Source organism: Aotus nancymaae, unplaced genomic scaffold, assembly GCF_030222135.1.
Source record: "Aotus nancymaae isolate 86718 unplaced genomic scaffold, 86718_ANA_hifiasm-v0.15.2.pri h1tg000108l, whole genome shotgun sequence".
Taxonomy (NCBI): Eukaryota; Metazoa; Chordata; class Mammalia; order Primates; family Aotidae; genus Aotus; species Aotus nancymaae.
Genome location: NW_026988523.1, coordinates 13,835,667 through 13,852,947, shown reverse-complemented (window position 1 = coordinate 13,852,947; position 17,281 = coordinate 13,835,667). Strand labels below are relative to the sequence as shown.

The 17,281-nt window shown below is 41.8% G+C and overlaps 1 protein-coding gene and 1 pseudogene across 1 annotated transcript in view; both read right to left on the bottom strand.

Annotated features, from left to right (window-relative positions):
* CACNA1E (calcium voltage-gated channel subunit alpha1 E) overlaps positions 1-17,281 on the bottom strand; it is a 336,624-nt gene that overhangs the window by 236,352 nt on the left and 82,991 nt on the right. The gene's annotated exons all lie outside the window — the stretch shown is intronic.
* LOC135272270 (small ribosomal subunit protein eS4, X isoform-like) lies at positions 13,037-13,829 on the bottom strand (annotated as a pseudogene).

Here is a 17,281-nt window from a genome sequence, read left to right as displayed (position 1 = left end):
AAGGAAGTTTCTCCCTCATAATCCCTCCAGAACAATCCCGGTACCTGGAACCATCAGGAAATGAGGCATTCAGAAAACTGGGTTCCTCTATAGTCAAAGGGTGGCAAGAACGGCTTGTTTTGTTTATTTCCGATGGAACTTCTCTGAAATAGTTCAAGTATTAAAGAAGGTACCAGAAATGCCTTCAATATTTGACATGTCTTCAATCTCAGAAAGAGAACGATATGGAAAGTGCACATCCTGTGGTCCTTGGAAGCAGACATACAATCATTAGGTACGAATCATACAGACCAGGACAACAGAATCACAAGCGGTAACCGACACAAAGGGTGCTTCCAACAGCCAAGCAGACAGCTTCATGTGCTGGCAGCCTTCCCAAAACTCCAGGTATCCGGGAGCTGCCTGTGAGCATCACTAGGAGGTAAAGAGGGTTCCTACATGGGCTGAAGGTTATATCAACAACCAGTAGAGATTCCTGTCAACCTTAAGATTCTCTGAGTCTACATTCATAATACCTAAAAAGAAGAAGCAGAAAGAAATCCTACTCATAAAGAATCTCAAGATCTAGACAAGGTTTCCGAATCTTCCCCATCTCTCGTGACTCACACTTCCATGCCATTGTCGGAAACGGGGTGACTTGGGGGAGCGGAGTCTTCCACACTGCTTTTGCCTCTATCTTCCAAGGCCAAGGAAAGACATTAAGGATGGGGTCATAAAATTTCTAATAAGTAGGGAAGGACTAACGAGAAAAAGGAACAAGGAGAAACATGGAAAATAGAACTGAAAAATATGACAGAAATAAGAGAAAGAGGACGCATAAAGGGAAACTTCGAGGATAGGTGTGGAGACGAGAATCATCGTAAGAAAAGGGATCACTGCTTCGCTGGTCCTTGTAATAAAGGTAAGGTGCACAGCACAGCCTCCTGTGCTGCCTGGGTGGGAGACTCTCCTTTCACGACAGTATCTTCTAAACACAGTATGCAGAATATGAGTTAGAAATTAAACTTCTGTTTCCTAGGATACTCAGATACACGAGACACTCTTTTCATATCATAAACAGCCCTGCTGGAAATGAAAACTTCCTCTCCAACCCTGAGTTTAACAGGTATGTTTCAGAACACAGTGGTAGAGGCAGAAAGATAAAATTAAAAGGCAAAGAAGGCTCAAATGTAGAGGGGAAACTTGGTAGAGAAAAAGAATGAGATGATGGAAGAGTGAGCAGTAAAAGAAAATATAGGGATGCAAACAGGAAAGGAAATAAATCAAAACTAGGGAGAGAAGCAAATGTCAGAGAAATGGGAAAGGGAACGAAAGCAAGCTAACTTGAAAGAAGGAAGAAAAAACATGGTACTTGTTACGGGGTCTCACACAGCCAGCCATGACATATGCCCATGTCACCAAGTTAGTCCTTGGCTGAAACTACTTGCTCCCCAAAACTCTCCCAACCATGCTGCGGCCAGGGCAGTGCAGCCTGCAGCCTCGTGCTATCCTGGCCCTCAGAATTTTCTTTTCTCTCCTCCAATGCAGGAGAGCTACCAGCTGGGTCTTTAATTGATGCGCACTGGCCACTGGCTGCTTCCTAACTCCCACTGTTCAAATACTCCTTGAGGCAGGAATGACAGCTGGCTCCCCTGTTCACCTGTTAGAAAGCAGGAACAATGGGATTCTTAGAGGAAAAGGAGCCCTGTTCTGGGCTCCCATAATGTGTCCACCTCTATCACTGCCATAACCACATACTAGAGAAATTCTGTTTTCTCATCTGTCTCTCCCACTAAATCTGAAACACCTCTAATGGAGGCACCATTTTATTCATCTCTACCCCCAAATCCTAGTCCAGCCACTGGCAAGTAAGAGACACTCAATAAAAGCTTGATGAATTGAACTTGAATTGCACTGATTAAATTAATAAATTTGTTGAAGCAGAGGTCAAAAAGAGAGAACATCAGGAAACTCTAGAACTTACTATGAGAAGAATAGGGTAGCAAGCTGGGATACTATTCCAACATACATGTGTTTGAGTACACAGGAGAGTACTGAAAATCTATCCTCAAGCATTTAGAGCCTAATGAGGATCCATTTGACCCAGCAATCCCATTACTGGGTATATACCCAAAGGATTATAAATCGTTCTACTATAAAGACACGTGCACGTGTATGGTCACTGTGACACTGTTTACAATAGCAAAGACCTGGAACCAACCCAAATGCCCATCGATGATAGACTGGACAAGGAAAATGTGGCACATATACACCATGGGATACTACGCAGCCATAAAAAATGATGAGTTTGTGTCCTTTCTAGGGACATGGATGAATCTGGAAACCATGATTCTCAGCAAACTGACACAAGAACAGAAAACCAAACACCACATGTTCTCATTCATAGGCGGGTGAACAATGAGAACATATGGACACAGGGAGGGGAACATCACACACTGGGGTCTTTTGGGGGTGGCCAAAGGAGGGACAGCGGGGGGTGGGGAGGTTGGGGAGGGATAACATGGGGAGAAATGCCAGATGTAGGTGACGGGGGGATGGAGGCAGCAAATCACATTGCCATGTGTGTACCTACGCAACAATCCTGCATGATCTGCACATGTACCCCAGAACCTAAAGTACAATAAAAAATAAAATAAAATAAATACACATAGATAAAATGTATCATCTTTAAAAAAATTTTAAGTTTTGAGGTACATGTGCAGAATGTGCAGGTTTGTTACGTAGGTAAACGTGTACCATGATGGTTTGCTGCACGTATCAACCCATCACCTAGGTATCAAGCCCAGCATGCCTTAGTTACTTCTCCTGATGCTCTCCTCCCTTCCCCCACCCCCTTCCCCTTTATTGGCCCCAGTGTGTGTTGTTCCCCTCCCTGTGTCCATGTGTTCTCACATTTATGAGTAAGAATGTGTGGTGTTTGGTTTTCTATTCCTATATTAGTTTGCTGAGGATAATGGCTTCCAGCTCCATCCATGTCCCTGTAAAGGATATGATCTTGTTTCATTTTATGGTTGCATAGTATTCCATGGTGTATATATATGTACCACATCTTTACCCAGTCTATCATCAATGGGCATTGGGTTGATTGCACATCTTTGCTTTTTCAAATAGTTCTGCAATGAACATAAGGGTCCACTGTTCCTTAATCCAGTGTGTTGCTAAAAATGCCAAGGTCACAGTTTTGTGATTCTAAGGCCACAAATCACCAAGTGCCAGCAATAGGATTGCTGGCTCAAATGGTATTTCTGGTTCTAGATCTTTGAGGAATCACCACATTGTCTGCCACAATGGTTGAACTAATTTACATTCCCACCAACAGTGTAAAAGTGTTTCTATTTCTCCACAACCTCACCAGCATCTGTCATTTCTTGACTTTTTAATAATCACCATTCTGACTGATGTTGAGACAGTAATATTCTCGAAAGACTCTCTTACTGAGGACTGGACAGATCCTTCCTTGTGGGATCTTCCCAGTTCTCAGTAAGAGAGCTAGAGAGAAAGAGGAAAGAATGGAAACTCAGTTAAAGACTTGCGCCTTAGCAAAGCTTAAGTATTGAAGTACACACAGCTCAGCAAAACCACAGGCCTCGTAAGTACCAGGGCTTAATCAGGAGGCTACTGGAAAAGTAAGGAGTAGAAAACAGCTCTTGACTCTCAGTCTAGTGGAAGTAAACAGAGACATAAAAGAAAGAAATTATAATACACCATGAAGCATTATAACAGTTGTTTACAAAGTGCTATGAGAATGGGGAATGCCACAGTGACAAACACAGGGTGCTTGCTGTCTGTTAGCATTTTCAAATGGTATGGCATTAAATCTTCAAAACTTTCCTCATATTGCTATTGTCTCCAATTCATAAAACAGCAAGCCAAAGCTTAGAAAAAATTACGTTGCTAATAAATGGCAAGACCAGGAGTTAAAGTCTATTCTCTTCTAATGTCAAAGCCAGTCCTTACCCCACTCTGCCATTATGTGCGTAATGTTTGCCCAGTGCTGGGTCATCCGCTGTTCCTTAGTCCAGTGTGTCGGCAAAAATACCAAGGTCATAGTTTTGTGATTCTAAGGCTGCAAATCACCTAGTGCCACAGATCACTTGCCATGTCTCACTCTCAGGACCAGCAGAGACAAGACTCCATGCACCTCTCTTAATTACTACATACAAAAGCAGCTTAATGGCAGGTGATGATTGCTGTAGTATTTCTATATACACACAGTGGAGAGACACACACGCCACAAAATCAAAGTGAGGCCACTGAGAATGACTCCAATTTTGAGTTAATAAAAGCCTAGGCTCTCCGCTGTCCCAAGAGGCACATGTCTGTGCTCCTCAAGAGCAGAAGCGTGTTTTCCATTTCTTTTGTCACTTTAGGCACACAGCCTGGTGGAAAGCTCTGCACACAGAGGGGTGCTGAATGCCCACTTTGCCCCCACAACAGAGGATAGTCAGAAAGCACACGCAGCCCTCTGACCACCACCAGCACAGGTATCATGTTCTCTGCACACAGTCAAGTTCAATAACTGTTTCCTGTTAGAGATCAAGGCTCAGCCCCACCTCAAATGTTTTTACTTTTAGGTGTCAGCAAGTAGGGAAGAGAATGGAGATTGATACAATCCTGACGATGCAGCGCAAGTCTTTCCTGTCGTGGCCATACTGCAGTGGCACGCAGAATGGGACAGAAGTAATGCTCTGAGCAAAAAGAACCAAATCATCTCTTCCCAAGTTGGTCACCCAAAGAGTTCTTCAACCTTGCATTCCCTTTGACCTTGGGGTCTTTCGTAGCCTCCTTGTCAATCCAGGTCTACAGTCTCTTTTCAAAGGCATATTCCACTGCGCAAATCCATGCCTGAAATACCCTGAAGCAGTGGTCACAGGTCCAGGGTTGCCAGCTAAAATGCAGGAAACCCAGTTAAGTTTGAATTTCAGATAAACAAATAATTTTTAGTGCAATATTTGTAGAATGCATGGACTATTCATTATTTATCTGGAATCTAAAATTCAGATTTAACTAGAAGTCTTATATTTGTATTTGCTAAATCTGACAGTTACACTTAAGTATTGACCAGAAAAGACCAGAAAAAGAGCTCTCTGCTTAGTTGTTGCCCCAGCCCTAGACAAAATTTCCAAGTTCCCTTCTGAGAGGAGATGCGAACCAGAGGTCTTTCGCCGTTATGTCCAGGATGTCTCCCGAGCTTCAGAAATTACCCATATAAATACCAATGGAGAATTTTGTTAAGTTTTTGAAAGACAGGCTGTTCATCAGCATCTGTGAGAAAAGGCTAACACTAGCAAAGGATGTTAGGTTTTAACCAGCCCATGTGATGAGGAGACCCTGAGGAGGCAGCAAGGGACTTAATACAAGCTGAATTCCCAACACAGAGCTGAGTCAGAATATCATTCCCATGGGCAGTTGACATATAAATGAGTTGCTGTGTCCATTCAAAAACATTCCATCATGGCTGGTTCCTTTATCTGTCCTTCCACTTTACCTGTCATATCCCTTCCTTTAACTCTCTTGGATTCACTTCTTACTCTCCAGCCTCCTTCCTCCCTGGAATGTTTCTCCTTTGCCTTCTCTCTGACTAAACAATTTGATTCAGACCTCAGGGCCCAGATGACATTCTACCTCCTCCTTGGAAAAGGTCTATGACCGAAAGCTCACTGAACTAGGATTCTGAGAAAGGGGGAGGCACATGCTCTCCAGTCACACTGGCTAGTTTCAGATCCCAGTTGCATCAGCTATACTAGCTGTCTGGCTGTTTGCAATTGCCACGCTGAGCCACAGTTTTCTTATCTGCGAAAGGGGAATAGTGCCTTCCCAAGAAAGTTAAAACAAGGATAAAGAAAATAATGCCTGCGAAGTTCTGCACACAGCACTGATTTACCACGGGGGTTCCTGGTCGTAAACAACAGAAACAGATTTTAACTGTCTGAAACTGCAGACCCATCAGCTCCCTCCCTCTAAAAAGGTATATTGAGAAGATATCAGAAACTCACAGAATTGAGGGGATGTTGGAAGACCAGGCTGGGAAAAAGAGGAAAGCAGGAACCTTGTCGGGGCAGGGATATCCAGATCCTAATTGAGAAATCTGTGAATGTTACCGGTTATGGCAAAAGGGACTTTGCAGATGGGATTAAGGCTCTTGCAGTGGAAAGAGTAGCCTGGATTATCCAGGTGAACTTGAGACACAATCACAGGTGCCCTTATAAGAAAAAGGCAGAAAAAGATTGACTAGAGAGAGAGAAGGCAATGTAAGGACAGAAGCAAGTTATTCTGCATCTGGCTCTGAAGGAGGAGGGAGGGCCCAAGGGCCAAACAACATGGGAATGCACCCCTAGAAGCTGGAAGAGGCAAAGAAATGAACTTTCTCTTAAAGCCTCCAGGAGGAGAGGTGGGAAGCACAGCCCTGGATTTTGGCCTAGTGAAAGTGATTTTAGACTTCTGACTTCCAGAACTGTAAGAAAATACATGTGCGTTGCTTTAAGCGACCTACTTTGTGGTCATTCGTTACAGCAGCCACAGGAAACTAACACATTTGGCAAAGGTCAGAGGTTCTGGGAAATCTGATTCTAGGCCACCGTGGCTATTGCTATGAATATAAACGTCAACTGTCTTGGTGTTGCAGCATCATCGGCTTAAGAGTAAAGTCAGGACGAAGAAGCACGTGGGCGAGCTGAAGTCTCCCTGCACCCAAATCCCCTACCACTTCCAAGGTGAGCAAGACTCCCCACAGGAACACATACAAAAAAATTCTCCCAAAAAAGAAAGCAGGGGCCACTGGGGAAGCTGAATGAGGAAGAACCTGAAAAAAAAAAAAGTCTACCACAGTTTGGCTCATAGAAAATAATCAGTAGGTGTTGCAGAGGAAGAAGAGAAAGAATCTATCCATTTTCTTATCTATAAAATGAAATTGTCAGATAAAGGGACCTCTCAGACCCCTCCTGGCTCTAACTCTGTGAGCCAACACCTGCCTCGATGGTACTATGCTTCTATAGCTCACACTGATCCCCCTTCCTCTCAGCATCCAGAGACCTGCTCTGTGTTTAACTTCCAATTACAAACAGTTCTTATATCTTAGAACATCGGTCTGATCACGAATGAGTTAGATCCTTGTAACTCAGTTTAAAACCAGCTCCTGAAACCATCTTTCACATTTCCATACACTATGGCTCCTTCCAGAACAATATGCAACAGTCATGCTCTAGAAATGCCCTTCACTCAAGGAGAAGTGGGTGTTAATACATTTCCAATTGCAGCAGATCAGCTGGACTCACCCACAGACGTGTCCACAGAGCTGTGATGGGCCCATGACATCTAATAATTGGATATCCAAATGGAAGGGGGTTAGCCACATGTATAAGTAATTATGATCTATCAAAAATCTACTGAATTACACATGATGTTTTGCTCTCCATTTCTTTTAAATAAATTACTGAAAGTGTGATTTGATTTGGGAATCAATTTCTGGAGACTTCATTTTACTTTTTAAAATGTCTTTGTGTATTAAATTGTTCACATAGAGATAAACCAAAGAAAATCAATTTGACCAAAATATATTTGAGGGAAGAGGACAAGGCTGCGGAAGGAATAAAAGATGTCAAGCCCAGCCCGATGTCTGCAAGCTGCCTCTTCCTCCCCACCTACTCTGCTGGGGCCCCTTGATGCCATCAGGCTTAGCTCCATCCCAGAGTCTATGATTCACTCTACAGTTGAGATACTTCCTGACCACGTGCCATGCAACAGACCCTGGCATTAGAGTGGAGAACAAGATGGTAAACATGGCTGTCCTCATGATACGTAATGAAAGAGGCATACATTAAATAGGCCTCAATTATGATAAGTGGAAGGTCAGAGAAAGAAGCTTCACTGTGGAAATGCAGATGAGCTCAAAGGTAATGCTGGAGTAGGTCAGAGGAAACAATGTGGGAAGAGCATCCCAGATGCAGAAAAAGACATGCACAGAGGTCTAGAGGCACAAAGGAAATTAGCATACTTGAAAAACTGAAACGAGGCCAGTGTGGCTGAAACCTAATGAATCGGGGGAGAGTAGACAGTAAGGAGTCCAAAGAGGGCCATGCACTATGGCTCACACCTGTAATCTCAGCACTTATGGAGGCCAAGTTGGGGGAATTGCCTGGGTCCAGGAGTTCAAGGCCAGCCTGGGCAACATGGCAAGAACCTATCTCTACAAATCTCTACAAAAATAAATAAAAATAAGCTGCACATGGTGGCATGTGTCTGTAGTCCCTGCTACTTGGGAGACTGAGGTGGGAGAATCACTCGACCCCAGGAGATTAAGGCTGCAGTGAATCATGATCATGCCACTGCACTCCAGCCTGGGCAACAGAGTGAGACTCTGTCTCAGGAAAACAAAAAAAAAAGAAAAGAAAAGAAAAGAAAAACAAGAGTCTGAGAGACTGGGAAATGTCACAGAAGGAAAACTTTATAGGCTGTGTTAAGGGTTTGGACCAAGCCCAGCAGTGTTCAAAGAGCGCCAGGCAGAACTTGGTGATGGAACACCAGGTTAACCACACTGCTTCTCTGAGCTCAAAAGAATTTTCCTGATTAACCATTGATCTTTAACCTCCTCCCCAAGCCCAGCCCCAGCTGCTATAACTGGGTGTTTACCTTCATCTCTGTACCTGAACTAAGTCCACCCTCTCTAGCCCCACAGGCCCTTCCTGGAGCAGCTGCTGCTGCCTGCCTTCTCTGCAGCAGGCTTCCCTGACAACATGCATGCCAGGGAGGCCAGGCGGATCTCCAGACTCCCTGCAGGTGAATCTAGATTCGTGCAAGCAAATCATCTACTGTCCTGGGTAGTGACTGCTTTAGGAATGAGCAGGTAAGAAGGTAACAAAACTCAGGCCACTGAGTTAGAATGGAAAATATGTTTTGGGCTTCAATTGACCTACATTCTAGAACGAAGGCAAAAGCATATAAAGTAGTGATTTTCAAGCCTTTCTGATCATAGCCTACATTAAGAAATATATTTTACAACACAACCCAGGATGTGTTTGTGTGTGTGTATAGGTACATAAAATTAAATGACGTTTCATAAAACAATACTCTCTGTGTAATGTACTCATATTTTCTCTTCAGTTCTTTCTTAAGGTTAATGCTGGTTTTAACCAACTAAATTAATTTCATGACCCTCCAATGGGGCTGGTCTAGAGTTTGAAAAATCCACTTCTACAGAAGACAAAACAGACCAACATGAATGGTTGCTTTAATAGCACCATGCAGCTTCTTGGTGTTATCCCAGAATGATGAAACAGTTTGCCTTGAAAGGTTTCTCTGTGCTTTTCCAAGAACCACAAACACAGCATTCTAGAACAGAATCTGTTCCCTCTTGTGCTACCTGAAGCAGCAACATCTTGCTGCCCTCCAGAATGGACAGTCTTAAAGATCTCTCTCTCTCCCTCTTTCACGCACACTCAAAACTGTCACGGGGCACTTTCCTGTTTCTGATGTGTTTTTGGTTGGTTGGTTTGGGGTTTCTTTTGTTGCTGCCCATTTGTTTGTTTGTTTTATGGCTTGGTGGTGTATATTGCTTAATATGTATGGCTCTGACTTAATTATGGCCAAACTGGAGCACGGACTTTCTTGTAAGAACACAGACAATATATAACAACTAAGAAGCCCTAATATTTCTTAAGAGAAGGAGAAAGAGAGTAGAGTCACCTTGCCCTTTCCAAGAGAGATCTATGCCATTTCTAGGAGGAAATAAATAGTATTGCATTTAACAAAAGTAAGGTAACCCCTTCTGAAATTTAAAATAGCGTTCCCAATTAAATTTCAGAAGAATCCTAGTGGGTATGAAGTGGTCTCAAAATATGGCTTTTGATGGGAATAAAAATCATGGTCTAAAAATCCTCTCTTTCCTTCCCCACCAAAAGAAAGCTCATCAATCAAAACCACCACACTAAGAAGAGGAGGTTGTATTGATGTTTGGAGACAGATCATTGGCATTAGGGAGCTGCCCTACGCAGGGCAGTAGTATATTTAGCAGCATCCCTGGCCTCTAACCACTAGATACCAGTGACAACCCCTCCTGCCACCCCCCTCCCACCCCACCCAGCAATGACAACCAACAGCATCTCCAGACATTGTCAAATGTCCTCTGGGAAGCAAAAATCACCCCAGTTGAGAACCACTGCTATAGGAGAACCTCTCAGACAGAGGTTCCTTCAAAACAGAGAAATGCTTAATAGTCTGATTAAAGGCAACAACATATGTTTCACATTAGTCCCCATTCACACTGAGAGAAAATACACACAGCTCCTCTCTCTGCTTTCTTCTTGAAACACCTCCTCGGAGCACGAAGCTTGGCCCCAACCTGTCTCCAAAGGAAGGCTTAATCTCACCTTAGCCTCAAGAAGAGGTTCCCCAAAGGATGCCAGATGATGAATACAGAAATAAAGAGTTTTGTTTGCTTAACCTCAGTATAATAGAAACAAAGGTCAAGTTCCTACCAATGGTCCTGGGTTGCCTTCTCTTTTCTGAGAAAGTCCCTGATTATTCACTCAGACACAGCTAGGAGAAATGCCAAGAAATGGAGAAAAACTCTGTCATTCAGGCCCAGGTGATGAAAACAAAAAGAAAAATTTCTTACTGTTATTTCACAGTTTACATAGCCCTGTTCCATACAGTAGCACTATCCCAATTTTACAAGTTTGAGAATTAGGGTTCAGAGAGAGAAACTGGCTAGCCCCAGGTCACTGAGATAATACATGATCAAGCTGAGACTCAAACCTGGAAATTTAGATTCCAAATTTGGAGTGCCTTCAAAAGCTACAAAAGATAATGGCTAATAGCTAGTAATATATCCCAAAGGCACATACATTTGACAAATGCATTCTCTAGGACAACCAGAGTTGCCTCTCTGCAGAGCTTTATGGTGTCCTATGATTGCAGCATCATATGAACGTTACCAAAACTGTGCTTCAGAGAGTTAGCAAAGGAAAACTGCTGGAGAGGGAAATCCACATTATAAGAAATCACCTACATAAATACATGTTCTTTGAGTTGTTGTTCTAGTAGTGGTGAGGGATTTCTGTTGCTCCACCACCCACACACTTTCTCTCCTCAGGTACCCCCCAGGACCAGGAACAAGCAGTTGTGAGATGGCTAGTCAGGGATAGAGCAGGACACAGCTGAAGACCAGAATCCAGCTAATTAGCCATGTGGGAGCCACACCCTCAAAAGCGGCCTTGTTACAAGATGCACTAATGAACTCCAGTATCCGATTCCCACGATTAGCTATGTAATCCAGCATTGCCCATAAGGAGGAATGTCCACCTATTGTTTTTACTGCCAGTCCCTCCTCTTCCTCTGACAACAATACTTCATCCCTAAGATCTTGCCAAAAATTACAATGCTCTCACATGGCACTGCTGGCCACAGTTAACAGGATCGGGGCAGGAAGTTCCTTCACTGGATGTTTGGAGTTAGGACCTATAGACTTAGGTTGATCTCCTCTGAAGCAGCTGAAGCCATAAGATAAAAGGCTCAAGAGCTGTCACTATCCATGTTTTCCCTTCCAGAAGAAAGCTGGCTATAGCGAGAGAGAAGAATAAAGCCAGTCTTACAGGGGCAAGAGGGAATGAAAGGAGGAAGGAATTCTGGTGGACCTGGAGCCCTATTCTTGCAGTTCCCAAGGCCCGTTTTCTAATTCTTCCTGCAGCATGGTGATTCTGTGAAATGTCATTTCCCTGAAAAGCCCCTCCTTGCTCAAACTAGTCTGGGTTTGGTTTCTGGCACTCACAATAACCTGCTCACCTATTCTATTTAGATGATACCATCTAGATAAAGAAACCAAAGTGAAAGTTGGTATAACTGGCATGGCCAGATATATAAGAGCTTCAAAGGGACAGGCTAACTCTCTCATTATGGGCAAACGTAGCTAGTGACTTAAGGTGAAGCCAGTGCTCACTGACCATTCCAAAAATCCTAGGGCCCTTAAGAATTGTGCTAAAACTACTCTGCCTGTGCTCTATAAATGGAACAGCAAAGCCTAGGTGACAGTACATCTCTTTACAGCATGGTTCACTGAATATTTTAAGCCTGCTGTTGAGACCTACTGCTCAGAAAAAATAATTATTCCTTTCAAAATATTACAGTTCATTGACAGTGTATCAGTGTGGTTTTCATACCTGCTAACACAACATTCACTCTGCGTCCATAGATAAGAAGTAATTTTGACTTTCAAGTCATACTATCTAAATAACATCTCAGAAGACTACAGCTGCCATAGATCGTGATTCCTCTCATGGATCTGGTCAAAGTCAATTGGAAACCTTCTGGAAAGAACTCACCATTCTATGTGCCATTAAGAACATTAATGATTCATAAGAGGAGGCCAAAAGACCAACATAAACAAAAATTTGGAAGAAGTTGATCCCAACTCTTATGTATGACTTTGGGGAGTTCAAGACTTCAGTGGAGGAAGTAACCACATCCTAAGATGTGGTAGGAAAAGCAAAAGAACTAGAATCAGAAGTGAAGCCTGAGGATGTGACTGAACAACTGCAATCTCATGATAAAACTTTCACAGTAAGAAATCGCTTCTTAGGAATAAGCAAAGAAAGTAGTTTCTTGAGATAAAATCTACTCCTGATGAAGATGCTTTGAACATTGTTAAAGTGACAACAAAGGATTTATAATATTACATGAAATTAGCTGATAAAGCAGCAGCAGAGTTTGAGAGGATTGACTCCAATTTTGAAAGAAGTTCTACTGTGAGACAAATGCTATCAACCAGTATCACAAGCAACAGAGAAATATTTCATGAAAGCAAGAGTCAATGGATGCAGCAAAGTTTGTTCTTGTCTTGTTTTTAGAAATTGCCACAGCTACTCCACCCTTCAGCAACTGGCACCCTGATCAGTCAGCAGCTATTAACATCCAGGTAAGATCTACCAGGAGCTACAACTCGCCGAAGGCTCAGATGATCATGAGCTTTTTTTTTTTTTGCTATTAATCATCCATATTATTTTTTGTTACATACAAAGATCTAACATGTCACCCAGGGACCGTTTCACCCATTGCTCTGTTTGGCCGTCAGTCTTTTGTCTCTCTTTTCAGCAATGGTGAGGCGGATACCCTTTCCTTGAGGAAGAGAAATCCATGGTTTCTTGCCCTTGCCAATAACAAAAATGTTGGGAAGTTGAGTGGCAAAGATGTTACCATTGGCATTGTTCACGTGAACCACATCAAAAGATCCGGGTGCCTCTCTCTGTTGGTAATCACACCAATTCTTCCCAGGTTAGCACCTCCAGTCACCATACATAGGTTACCAGAATCAAACTTGATGAGATCAGTAATCTTGCCAGCCTCCAAATCAATCTAAATGGTATCATTCACCTTAATGAGGGGATCAGGGTAGCAGATGGTGTGAGCATCATGAGTCACCAGATGAGGGATTCCTTTTGTGCCCACAAAGATTTTCCTCACTTTGCACAACTTGTACGTGGCCTCCTCAGGTGTGATACAATGTACAGCAAAGCAGTCCTTGGTGTCATAGATCAGATGGAAATTCTCTCCCATTTTGTCAATGCTGATGACATCCATGGATCCAGCAGGGTAGGGTATATCAGTTTAGACGTTGCCATCGATCTTAATGAACCACTGCATGCGAATCTTCTTTACTTCACCTCCTGTCAGGGCACATTTAAGCCTGTTCCTTAGGAAAATGATGAGGGAGAAACACTCTCTCCACTTGTGAGGACTGGTGGATGGACGAGGAGCAAGCACACTGGTCAATTTATCCAGCATCCAAGGCTTTGGAGTTGCTACTTGCTTCAGATGCTTCTTAGGACCACAAGCCATGGCTGCATTAGGCAAGGAAAGAGTACCTCTGTCTTCCAGTGTGTATAGAAATTCAATCATGAGCATTTCTTAGCAATGAAGCATTTTTAAGATATGTACATTGTTTTTCACATGATGCTACTGCACACTTAATAGTCTATACAATATGTATAAGTTACACTATAGTGTAAACATAACTCTTACATGCACTGGAAAACTGAAAAATTCATGTGACTTTCTTGAGATATTTGCTTAATGGCAGTGGTCTGGAGCCAAACAACCATTCTCTGAGGTATCCTTGTACATGAAAAACAAGGAAAAACCCAAAACTATGCACCTGGCATGGAACCAGTATACCAATTAGAGAGAGTGCAAGCTTTTTTCTTGATGTCATCTTAGCAAGTAGCTTAATCCCTAAGATACTGAAATGATGCTTCCTCTTCATCTCTGGAAGACTGAAAAATTTACTCATTCATGATCCTTGAGCAAGCCAGAATCCTCTTCCATGGCATCAAACACTGACGAGTATGGGTTACCACTGAATAGAAAGCTGGCCAAAGGGATCTTTCAAAGTGTATGGGAAAGAAAAACCCAAGTAACAAAAGTCTACTTTCTCATAGTGTTGTGTGGTGTTGGGGGACAAGGACTCTTTTTCTTTCGGCAGTCTTGGAAATATCTCATTTAAAGAATCTGAGTCTATAAAAAGCCTTCTCAAATAACTCTTTCAGACAAATCACAGTCCATAAATTTTAGAAAAATATATTTTTTCCATTGTTCTACTTTCCTAGTTCTGCCTATGATGCCTGAAAAATTGATTTGCATGACAGGCACATGCCATCCGCCTCCTAAGATGACAAGTATTTAAAAGAAAACACCCAGACAATTCCCTATACTGGCATAGAACACAAACCTACAATTATAGCTCTTGATGAAGAGGCAACCATAAAGTTTTATAAAATATCAACTGTCTGTAGAATCTCAAAATGAATGAGAACTATTTGTCAGAGGAAACAAAATGCTTTTTAGAGTTATTAAGTCAAAAATCATTTCAGTACTTCTGAGTCATATCACATCCCATACCATCTATTTGGAATACAATAAAATACAAGCAATTTTAATAATTAAAAAGAATTGTGCCTATATACAGGAACTGTTTGTTACCCAAATCTATTTGATAAAGATATGTAAGCACAAAATAAGAGCTTTTAATTGTACTTTCATTGTGAACACATAAAATGCTGAGTTGTTAGAGGAATCAAGAGCTTACTCTCACAACAGGGAAACTAAGTGGCATGGCCATCTTCTCAGAGAGGAATTTAAAAGAACACTGCTTTCTATTTATTAGGAACAATAGAGAGATGTCTGCCTCTCACAGAAGTGCTGACACCCAGTGTTCAAGTTTAACTTGAGGGTAAAAATTTTTCTCTTCAACTCTAAAGTTATTTTTACCTTGCCAGCTATGCAAATTAACTCATGACCTCTGAACATGAAAGAAATGAGGCTAAGACAAAGTTTAGATTTTGTGGAGAAAAAAAAACAAAGAGAAAAAGAAAATACTGTAAACTGCTGATCCTGGCATGGAGCACTACATACTCTAGAACTAACCCTTTCTATGTCAATCCTGCATCAAAACAGGCAAGGGGTAGACGATTCACGAAAGAAGAAACACAGACTGTTTAATAACTATGTGAATAAAAGTTGTATGGCATTATAATCAAAGAAATTCCAGTTAAGACAACACAGTGGCCTGTCATGCCTATCAAACTGCCACCACTAGGACACTAAATTTGTGCAATGGTTTTGAAGAGCTGTTGGACAATGGGCATATGAGGGTGGCAAAGATGTTCACTTTCTTTGACCTAGTAGATTTAGAAAATTATTGTAAGCACAGACCCAAAGTGAGGGCAATATTTTCATATACAGTGTTCTTCACGGAAGCATTATCTGTAATAGTAAAACATTTAAAAATCAACTACAACTAAATAATAAAACAAACAACCTAACTAAAACATGGCCCAAAGAAGTGAACAGTTGCTTCAGCAATGAGAGAGGAGGAGGGTAAAAAAGCACAGGAAAAGATGTGACGTTATTAATCATTGGGTAAATGCAAATTAAAACCACAGTAGTTATAACCACACACTTATTAGAAGGCTAAAACAAAACCAGACCCAAACAATAAAAAGCCTGACAATACCAAACGCTGCTTAGAACGTGGAGCAACTGTAACTCTCATATATTGCTGATGAGAATGCAAAATAATACAGCCACCGTGGAAGAGTTTGGCAGCTCCTTATAGAGTTATACATATACTTACCATATGACCCAGCAATGAATAGTTATTTATCACAGCTACATTCATAATGGCCCCAAACTGAAAACAACTGAAATGTCCCTCAATTGGTAAATAAACAAACTGTGATCATCCATACAACTGAATACTAGGGAGCAATAAACAAAAATGAACTGTGGATATACACAGCAACATGGAAGAATCTCAAAAGCATTATGCTAAGTGCAAGAAGCCAAAAAGACTGTATACTTCTCATCCCATTTATGACATTCTGGAAAAGGCAAAACTGTAAGAACAAACAAAGCAGCACTTACTAGAAGCTGGGGATGAGGAGAAAAGATGAACTAGAAAGAGTCTGGAGGGAATTTGGAGGGTGACAGAAATATTCTATATCTTGATTATGGTAGTAGTTAGCCAACTACATCCATTTGTCAAAACACAGAGTTGTGTATCTAAAAAGAATGGATTTTGCTAAATGCAGATTATACCCCAATAAACACAACTTCCAAAAGAAGTCAGTATTAAGATTTTCAATTGCGGTAAACTGTAAATAACATGAAATTTCCCACTTTAAACCATTTTTAGTGTAAAGCTCTGTGACATTAAGTACACTCATATTGCTGTACCATCATCACTACCATCCATTTCCAGAACCTTTTCATCTGCCCCAGCTGAAATTCTATACCATCAAACAATAACTTTCCCCTCCTTCCAGTCCCTGGCAACCAGCTTCTATTTTCTGTCTATGAATGTGACTACTCTAAGTACCTACCATGAGCCAAGCACATTTTGTGCCTGGCTTACTTCACTTAGCACCACGTTTTCAAGGTTCACCCATGCTGTGGCATGTGCCAGGCCTACCTTCCTTTTTAAGGCTGAATACTCCCCTTGTATGTACAGACCACATTTTGCTTATCCCTTCCTCCGTCAGTGAACACTGGGTTTGCTTCCTCCTTTTGGCTCTTGTGAATAATGCTGCTATGAACATGGGTGTACAAATCTGTTCAAGTCCCTACTTTTGATTCCTTTGGGCACATACCCAGAAGCGGAATTGCTGAATCATATGGTTTAATTTTTATGGTTTAATTTGGTTTGTATGGTTAATCATCTGGTTTAATGTTTTTAATCCTATGTTTAATTTTTTAAGGAACTGCCATACTGGTTTTCCACAGAAAGTCCTTAGAG